A 10,667-nucleotide genomic window follows, 5' to 3' on the forward strand; every position below is an offset into this window, starting at 1 on the left:
TAGTACATTGGTATGCTTACCGAATCATCCTTGTTTCACAATTACCTCTCGGTGCGCAGGTCTCGTGTAGAATCTTCCCTTGTAGGATTCCTCTTCACGAACAGCTCACCTCAGCGCCGCAGCACGAACAACCTCCTTGAAGCTGGACTGTGGTAGATCTTCCAAACTATCTCTCGAGGAGGAAGGGGAAGTGTGTGGGCACTGATTAGATTCTGAGCTTGCCTCTTTCTCACAAAAAGGACCTTGGAGGCTGATGACTTAAGAGGTACTATTTATATGGGTTCCAAGAAACCCTAACTCATTGGGCTCTAGGTTCCTTGGGCTCTTCTCATACTAATAACCCATTTGGGCTTTAGTAAAAGAGTAAACCCAACAATCTCCCACTTGCTCTTTTGGATACAAACTTGAGTCGTAAAACCCAAGATCATGTAACCCATAAGTCATCATCTATCTGAAAAATACCCCATCCCTTGTCTCAAGCTAGCTTGGGGATCTACCATATGTTATTAATCAAGGCTCCTGATAATCAACGAATAATTATCTAATTCGGTGCTACTCCACTAAAAGCCCGAACTTGAACTCCAAGATTAACAACACTTATAACATGAATATGCATCGCCCCTTTGTAGAATGTCTATAATTGATTGACAAGTTTTCTGTAACTCAATCAATTATTTATTCCCTTGACTATGATAGTTTCTCTAATGGATTAGATGCACTGGCCAGTGTCTTTAATATCCAAGTACCGAAACATATCAAGGGGACATATCCTACAAATTCCATGTTGTTTATCTCATAAATTCCGATAATCAAATAATCTCACTCCCAAAATACCGAGTTATTGGCCGTCAATAGATCGAACCTCACCCGTTGGTAAATCAAAGAATGAAAATTATTTGATTACCTATTTATAATAAACTCAGGATTAAGAGCAATCTCATAACTATAGTTAACTGGAGATTTGATACCTTATGACAGAAAAACAACCTTAATCAAATCTCTCCTTGATCCTTTCAATGTGAATGTTAATTCACACCAATATTTTACAATGATTCGGACAAAATCATTTCATAAAATATTGCAGCCTGAATAAAGTGCCCAACTTTATTTAACGGCTGTGACTCCATTCATCAATTGTGAGATCCTATGATCATGTCCTCCATGAACGTATCCATATGATCATATACTCCACAATTTGATCCGGACCTTTATATTTGTAAATAGTGCGCAAAATAAATAAATAAAACCTTATTTATGAAATTCAGAAAATGATTTTATTGTTTCATCGTCTTATTCCAAGAGCACAATAAAACCAATAACTCCCACTTGCTTAATGCAAGTCTGGGATCCTCCTAAGACCCAAAGAAGTAACATGCATCTCGAACACAAGTTCAGGCAAACTCTTAGTAACTGGGTCTGCAAGATCCACCTCTAATGCTATCTGAGTTTAGTGAAAAACTCATAGCTCGAGGTTGATTTTCTTGAGTCAACATCCACTTGAAATAACTGAATTTTGGAAAACTCAGCTTTTCAAGACTCCCACTAGAATATACCAGCATATAATCTCTCGTTCTCCAAAGATACTTGAGTACATGCTTAACAATAATCTAGTATTCCTCTAGGTTCAAAATGGTACTATCTCACTACTCCCACTGCGTGACAGATGTCTGGTTTAATGCCCAACATGATATGCATGAGTCTACCTTTGCCAAAGCATAAGATATCCTACTCATGCATTCTTTCTTCTTAGAAGTCTTTGGTTACTCCTTAGGAAGATGAATTCCACGTCTGAGAATTATAATTCTTCTATTAGAATTCTCATGTTGAATTTTGGCAAGAGTTTTGTCAATGTAAGTAGCCTGAGGTGATGCCAACAACTTATTCTTCCGGCCTCATAAGAGTTTTATACCAAGAATATAATTGGCTTCCCCAGTACTTGCATACCAAAACACTAACTTAGCCAACTCTTTATGCTTGATATTACCTCCATATTGTTTCTAATAAGGAGCATATCATCTACATAAAGTACCAGAAAAGCTACTGTCTTCAGTTGTATCCTTTACATACAAATACACATCATTCATCAAGGTTCTCTTAAAATCAAAATTTTGATAACCTGATCAAAACTGATGTTTCAAGACCTGGATGCTTGCTTAAGTCTATGAAATAGACTTTCACAACTTGCATACCGTGTGTTTCTACCCATTTGCTATAAACCCTTTTTGGTTGTAGTATGCAGATATCCTGACATCCAACTCCCAAAATTAAATCTCATAATTGAGACTTATAGCAACCAAGACAATCTGGATAGACTCAAGCATGGCGTCTGGCAAAAAATGCCTCCAAGCTAGCTTTGAAGTTTTTCACCTTCCTGTCCATCCTCTCTTTGCCTTTTATGTCCACATGCACCTTGTTGGTTTTACCCCTCTTGGTGTTTTTACTAGGACCGAACGGAGTTGAAGTACAAGAATTTCATCTCATTGTTCATAGCTTGAGCAACACTTGATCATCAACATTTTCTAGTGCATTATCGTAACTAGTAGGATCAATGTCACTCAACAAGAAACAACTTGAGAGTTAACAAGGTTCTCTCCCACTACGAATGTACTGCACTAGACCTTGTGTATTTATAGGTAACATAAAGAGTGGGTCAAATGGTGGATCTTCAATTTCTTGAGGATCCGCTTATCCTTGATATTGTTCCTTTATATGTGATACTAATATTTCTACTAGTTTCACTTATATATTATCATGTTGAATTTCCAATCATGGTTCTCTTGTTTGTTCACTTAGAGATATATCTATCCCCTCTTGAACAATCAAGGGAACAGTGGATGAAGCTTCTACAGATTCTGAAAATTCTTGATCTGAGATAAATCTCATCAAGAATAACCTAACTTAAGAGCTTATAATTTCTTATCTAGTCCTCCTTTAAGAAAATCATATGAGAGCTCACTTAGATTATCTTGTCCTTAAGACTAAATAAGAAATCATCCCTAGTTCTCTTAGGGTAGCCAAAAGATATGCACTCTTCCATACAAGATTCCATCTCATTTGACTGCTGTTGTAGGACGTGTGTCGTAGTACCCTAAATCCGAATATGGTTTGATCTGGGCTTGCACCCTTTCCATAATTCTTTAGGTGTCTTTACAATAAACTTTGACGGAACCAAGTTAAGAAGGTACATTTCCTTCTCTTAGGCATCTCCCTTGAACAACATTGACAAAGATGAATAACTGAACATGATCTTCACCAAGTCCAGAAATGTTTGATTTTTGCATACTGCAACTTCATTCAACTAACGCGTTCTTAGAGTTGACAGTTACAAAAATTATCCCCTCTTAAATCAAGTAAGACCTGAACTTACCAGATAAGCAGCCAACACTTTAGTCAGACCAAAGTGTTTTTGATTTGAACACCTACATGCTTTTCTGCCTCAGACTAAACCTCTTGGAAATTTCCAAAAACTTTAGACTTACGACGCACTTGGTTCATCTGTCCAAATCCAGAGTAAACATTCATATAATGAAGTACTCATCACCTCTTCTGGTCTGAACGCTAATTGGTCCACATACATTAGTATGTACCAGTTCCAGTTGAATAGTTGCGCAAACCTTTTTGGCCCTTGTAGGATTGCTTGGCCATTTTACCTTCCAAATATGACTAACATGTAGCTGTTAGTTAAAAGATTCTTGAACTTTCAGTCCCTCTTTTAACTAAAACATGTTTCCTACTTGAGATAATGTGACTCAATCACAAAGGCCAAAGTTATGTTTCATTTGAAACTTTTATTTCTTTGGTGAATGTTCTTGTTCATCACCTTTTCCATTCAACATAACAAATTTAAGAGGGTATAGGACATAGGTAATAAAGACTATTTAAATAATGTACCAGAACAAAACAAGACGAAGATGAACTTCGAAATGTAACTGAGGAATCAATTGCATTGCCAAACCATGTTTTAACCAAAACAACTAACAAAAATTGAATTCCTCTTGAAATCTGAAACAAATAAACAATCACCCAAAACCATAGTCTTATAAATAACTTGTCCTACTGCAAATGCAGACACAAGTTCTCATTTTCAAGCTTAAAATATCTATGTCCATTGCTGACAGGTATGCCATGTTTGAACTACTACAAAGAGTAACAAACATAATCAGTGATTCCTGAATCAATAATTCATTCACTGATCAGGCCTTGATATGCCCATGTCAGGTTCTTTTCATCACCTCTGAGCAATTTTTCTTTCAGTATCTCTTAAGTCTGCACTTGAAGAACTTGCCTTGCGGCTTCTTCATAGAAACTGGTTTGACAACTGATAAACAAGTCATTTTGTTCTTGTTACCACCCTTGGGTTTTCCTTTGGATTTAACAAGACTCTTAGCAAAATCTGCATCGACTGCATTCTGTCTAGCAGAGCTGCTAGACTCAGCAAACATGTCATTAAGAGTCTGAAGCATTTCTACTCCACTCTTAATCATGTACATTTGCTTCTGCAAGTATTTGGAAAGACTGACAATAATATAGCAGCGAACTACCATATCTGCCCTTTCCTAATCTGAGAAATGCATCTTAGTTTCCTTAGACGCATTCTCTGCAGGTTGCTATGGCCCTCGCATTGTCAGAACAAAATTTAGCTTCCATGTTTTAGAACAATATCAAAAATTTGCTTTTCACTTATTCATAGTTGGTACCATCTAGAGGTTTTTGACTCAAAATCATTTCTAAGATATTTTCTGAAAAACATATAAAGCACAATATTACAAACAAATAATGCAATAAACAAACGAAGTGCGAGTAGATTCTCATAACTACTCTTGTTTATTGTTAACAATCCTTCAGTTTATCTTTGCAAGGCTTACGATGGGCAAGTCACTTGTAAAAACCAAAATTGTTATTTGGGCCTTCAGTGCCATTGCCAGAGCCTCGATGGGAGGGCTAACAATTTTACCAAAGTTGAATGTAATTAACCATTGTTTAATTTCAAAATTATCCTTAGTATCTAAGCATTGCCGACGATGGGCCGTACAATACTTTACTAAAATTTTGAAACTATTAAGATTTAATCTAGTAAAATCTGATTATCCTTATCCGATGGGGCTTCAGCGATAACCATTTCACTAATAAACCCACAAATGGAGCCCGCAGGTTTTTAAAATTAATTAATTTTTAAAACCTTCACCCATTCAACATTTTTGTTTGAGAATTTTCATAAGCCCAGTCGAATTCATTGTTTAATTTCAAAATTATCTTTAATAACTTAGTATTATCGACGATGGGCCGTACAATACTTTATTAAAATTTTGAAATTATTAAGACCCAATAAAATCCAATCATGCTTATCCGTTGGGGCCTCACATGATTATTTTATTGATAGGCCCACAATGCACCTGGAGGTTAAATTAATTTCTTAATTCAAATCTCCTCCCATAGATATTTAAGTCCAATCTAATAAAATCCAATCATGCTTTTTCGATGGGACTTCACATGATTATTTTATTAATGGTCCTTATAATGCGCTTGAAGGTTAAATTAATTTCTTAATTTAAATCTCCTTCCATTCAACATAAGCAACATTTTCTAATTTCCAAGAATTATTTAATTGAGAGTATCCTTTGTTCAATTTCAAAAACTATATAAATAAGAGCGCCGATAAACGTGCACTAAGCTTAACATAATTTTGAAAGCATTAAGGTCCTGAAATCCGGTCACTTTACGTCAGCGTGTGCTCCAAACAATCATGAAACATGAATGTTGTATGCAGCGTGTGTTATTCCATGACCATTTCAGAAAAACCCACAAATTACTCGCAAAATAAAAGAATTCTCTTAGGAAATTTTCTCTAATTATTTTTCTAGATTTAAATCATCCAAATAGCTGACTTAATTATTAATCTAGATTGCAACAATCATAATAATTATCATTTATGAGGATAATTTGAAATCAAAATAATTTCCGTAACGATTATTTGTCTTGATGTTAATTATCCAAAATTAATTAATTCAATTATTAATCTAGATTTTTAATAAAAATCATAATAATTATTAATTAATTTCTTAGGATAATTTAAAATCAAAATAATCCCATAATAACTATTATACTAGTCGCTGAAGACATAATAGCTATTATGCTCATGCAATCATACAAGTTATGCAACAATATGGCACCACTTATTCTATATGGCATGTTATCGCAATAAAGCATGTTATCAATCATATAATTTATACCAATCAATAAAAGAATTAAATAATAAATCATAATTACTTTAATCCATGACCTTCCTATTTTAAAGTAAATTAAATTAAATTAAATTAAATAATACAACTTTGGAATTCGACTTTCGCCTAGCCCATAGTATCTGTCTCAAGCCCCTTTAGGGTTTCCATGGGCCCAAAAGCCCAAAGACCCAATCCTTTGGCGAGAAACCCTAGGACGCGAAAGAGGAACCCTAGCCGTCAGGTCTGTCGCGCCGTCACCCGAACTCAACTCAGGCCGAAACTCCAGGGGAAGGACCGCCAGATAGAGACTAGTGCACCGCCGCCGGAACCACCCAAAAAGGTGGCCAGACGCTCCCTCACTCTTCTATTCTTTGCCGGAGAGTGGCGGCCACTCGCCGCCGCTTGTGGAGGCGCGTGGAGGAGCGTGGAGGCTCTGATGGCGGCGATCCACCCACCTTTGCGTTCTTCTTTCCGTCCTCTTTCCAACCATATATAGATCGCCCCATTCCGAGATCGGTAAGTCCTCGAAAAGTCTCCGACAGTGCTGACTGTGCATCTTCCTCGCGATTTCTCGATCTTGAACTTTTACAAAATATTGAAAAAATACACAGAAATTCCAAAAATAAACAAAAACAGCAAGGAGTAAACCTAATCATATGGGATTAGCCTCCTTGTTACAAATCGAGAAATACACGAGAGACCCTAACCATGGATTAAAGCATTTTTACCGATTAAAATTTAAACTTTTATGAAAATGAATTATAAAATACGCATGCTAGATTCATACCATAATCCTAGAACCCTAGGTGCTACATTTCAATAAGCAAAACTAATTACATGAATAGTGAAACTAGATTCACATACCAATGTACAGCCAAGGCTCTGATACCAATTGTAGGAAATCTTGGATTTATGCGGAAGCGGTTTAGGACCTAGTACATTGGTATGCTTACCGAATCATCCTTGTTTCACAATTACCTCTCGGTGCGCAGGTCTCGTGTAGAATCTTCCCTTGTAGGATTCCTCTTCACGAACAGCTCACCTCAGCGCCGCAGCACGAACAACCTCCTTGAAGCTGGACTGTGGTAGATCTTCCAAACTATCTCTCGAGGAGGAAGGGGAAGTGTGTGGGCACTGATTAGATTCTGAGCTTGCCTCTTTCTCACAAAAAGGACCTTGGAGGCTGATGACTTAAGAGGTACTATTTATATGGGTTCCAAGAAACCCTAACTCATTGGGCTCTAGGTTCCTTGGACTCTTCTCATACTAATAACCCATTTGGGCTTTAGTAAAAGAGTAAACCCAACAGACCCCATATCAAAGAGACTTCTTCTAATTTCTTCCTGCGTTGAAGTCTTGGCCAGCATTCCCAATTCCTCAGTATTTAGATGGGGCTTGAGATTTGGTGATGACACCATCTCCTATTAGGAATTTCTTATGCTAACAGTTGTTTGGAAAAATCACATGATATATGTTTTAAATCATCAGGTTCCTCAATTCAGATATTGGTTTCATTCTTTAATCTCACAATCTTATTAATATTTCGGCAGACAATTACGTTCAGATGATAGAATTTAGTGTTCTTATTGCCATCTTCAATCCATTGTTATCTTGATTTTTGGAACCATAGAAGTTCCTCTTCTTCCAGCAGCCTTGCCAATTACTTATGGAGTACTTGTAAATCATTTTATTAGAAGGTGGAAAAATTTGAGCACATTCCCCCTGAATTTTATACCAGAGAAAGAATTCTTGTAATCTCATTTTCATAGTGAAAACTTATTGGATTAAATCCCTTAATTTTTACTCTTCACATTAAAAAACATTACTATGTTCTCTAGTGATCTTCATCTCTATTTTCTACTTCGTATTTTTTATTGTTTTTCGCTTCCGTTCAGATATATAAGTCGGACTCTTTACCCAATAATTTGCATATTTGATTTGAATTTGTCATTCATATAAATATATTAAATGATAACTACTGAAATAATTTATTACTAATAAGCTTAAAAAATGACTATCTATGTTTATTAAAATATTAATTTGATGCTTATTAATTCAATAAGTCATAAAGAAGATTACAGACTTACAGTTCTTAAATGAAATAAAAAAGAGCAGTCTAATTGGGATTTGATCCCAAGATGAAGTAATTTTTAAATTTGTAGTTGGAGGAGGTATTTCACTTTTTCTCTTATTTTCAACGGGCTAATGAGGTGTGTCTGAGTAGGATGGAGTAGCGTTTATCCAACGCTAAACACAAGGTATATTTAACGATTTAGATTGTAAAAAGAAATTATTAGAATATAACAAAGAATCCTTTCGTACCAAACTCTGATTGATCTGCGCTGACGAAAGCAAGTGGGAGAAACATTCCATGGAATCTTAGCACACAGAGTTTGGCCACCAGACCAGGGTGTTGGGTGCACCTTAGTAGCATGCTGCTTGGAGTTTGGTCAACATTTACGGCACAATTGATCTGATATTTTATATGCTCCGTCGTTTTTGGACAAACCACGTGAAGTACCACGTCCTCTCGCACCCCATTGTCTAGGTCAAAAATCTTCCTTTATCAAGTTTCTATGCTTCAGATTCTTCTTCTCTTCGGTCATGTTGCCCTCAACTCATCCACTTGTGATTAGACCTGCCTCCCCACCTCATCTTCTAAAATTAACCTTATTGGCAAATTTGTACAAGTTTTCAAATAATATTGTGAGGAATAATAATATGTTTGGTTATGATGCAGTAACATTGACATGGAACACAATATTTTGACATGTTAATATGGAACACGATGCGATATGATATTTTAATACGTTAATTTTAAAAAATATTAAATTTTGACATGTTATGAGACATTTATATATTAAATATATTTTTAATTTATATAGTATATATTATATTAATATTCAATAATTTATGAAAAAAATAAGCTAAACTTATAATGCACATTAATTTTGTAAAGAAACATAAGATGTTCCAAATATTTATATTAGATCAATAAAATGATAATCGTAATCCAACGAATCTAATAGTTAAAACTAAAAATACAACGCAACGGAAATTTTAAACCCTTTTTTGAATCTCTGCAATGTTTGTTAAAATGTCAGAGAGTATCGGACATGACAGGTCAAAATTTTTGAAATGTCGATCTATCATAGATGTTTGGTATATAGAAATGGTATTGCCATAAAATGGTGACTTGATTAAAATAACTGTAGTAAGTGGCTGGATTTTGAGAATTTGATTCTTTTAAAGAATTGCACTTTAGAGAAAAAAATTGTGGAATTATTATTATTTATTAAAAAATTAATGTTTAAAATTGTGATAATATGTATGTGAATACATTATAAATTAATCTTCTCTATTAATTTTCCAATTAATGTTATAATTTTTTTTATGTTCACCCTTAACATTAAATAAGTCAAACTTTGATGATATTAGTTAGTGTTGGCAAAGATTAACCAAGTCAGTTATCAAATATATAACCGTATGTCTACTGACACATCATATGTTTGTCTTTTGTTAAACAGTTAAACTAAACCCCATAAGATATTAGTTGCTCATATTTATACCATCTTCTTGAGATATATAGTCCCACATTAATTAGATGGGCAACTAATATGGCCTTTATAAGGCCTTGGGCACTCCCACCCTTTGAGCTAGCTTTTGGAGTGGTGACCGTTCTTAACATGGTATCAGAGCCTCACCGTCCCCCGCTTTAAAAAGTGGAATTAAAAATAAAAAAAAACACAAAAAGGTAAACCAAAAATGGGCCTGTGCAATTTCCACGCTTCTAGCCTAAAAAGGCTCTTGCGTGAGGGGGCGTGTTGAGATATATAGTCCCACATTGATTAGATGGGCAACTAATATGGCCTTTATAAGGCCTTGGGCACTCCCACCCTTTGAGCTAGCTTTTGGAGTGGTGACCTCAAGGTTCTTAACACATCTTTTCATATACTCATATAATTAAGTCATTGGATAATATATCTTAGTAATCCAATAATTTTTTGCAATAGAAATTATTGTGTACATACTTCGCACAATTCGTTCAATTATTAAGTAAAGTTTAAGTTATCAAAACTCGTGTAAAAATAAGGGAAGAACTTTGTCATAAAATTAATCTATTTGTTTATTATTAATTTAGTGTAATTATATATATATATATATATATATATATATATATATATATATATATATATATTGTATAATAATTTAAGCAGCATTACAATTCGAAAGAATTAATTATAACGACTCTCTAAAACTCGTAATATTTATTAAGTTTTCGTTGGACACAAGTATACTTCGTTTTAATTTTTAGGTAACAAGAATACTTCGGTTTCGGAACAGTGACTAATGTATCACACAATGATCATATTTTTAACAGTATGCCACGCGAATAGTAATATTTGTCAAAATGCCATGTGTTCGAATTCGCTACAGCAGGAAGTG

This window comes from Gastrolobium bilobum, unplaced genomic scaffold, assembly GCF_033153095.1.
Source record: "Gastrolobium bilobum isolate Gb01-03AN ecotype WA unplaced genomic scaffold, APGP_CSIRO_Gbil_v1 utg1853, whole genome shotgun sequence".
NCBI classification, from domain to species: Eukaryota; Viridiplantae; Streptophyta; class Magnoliopsida; order Fabales; family Fabaceae; genus Gastrolobium; species Gastrolobium bilobum.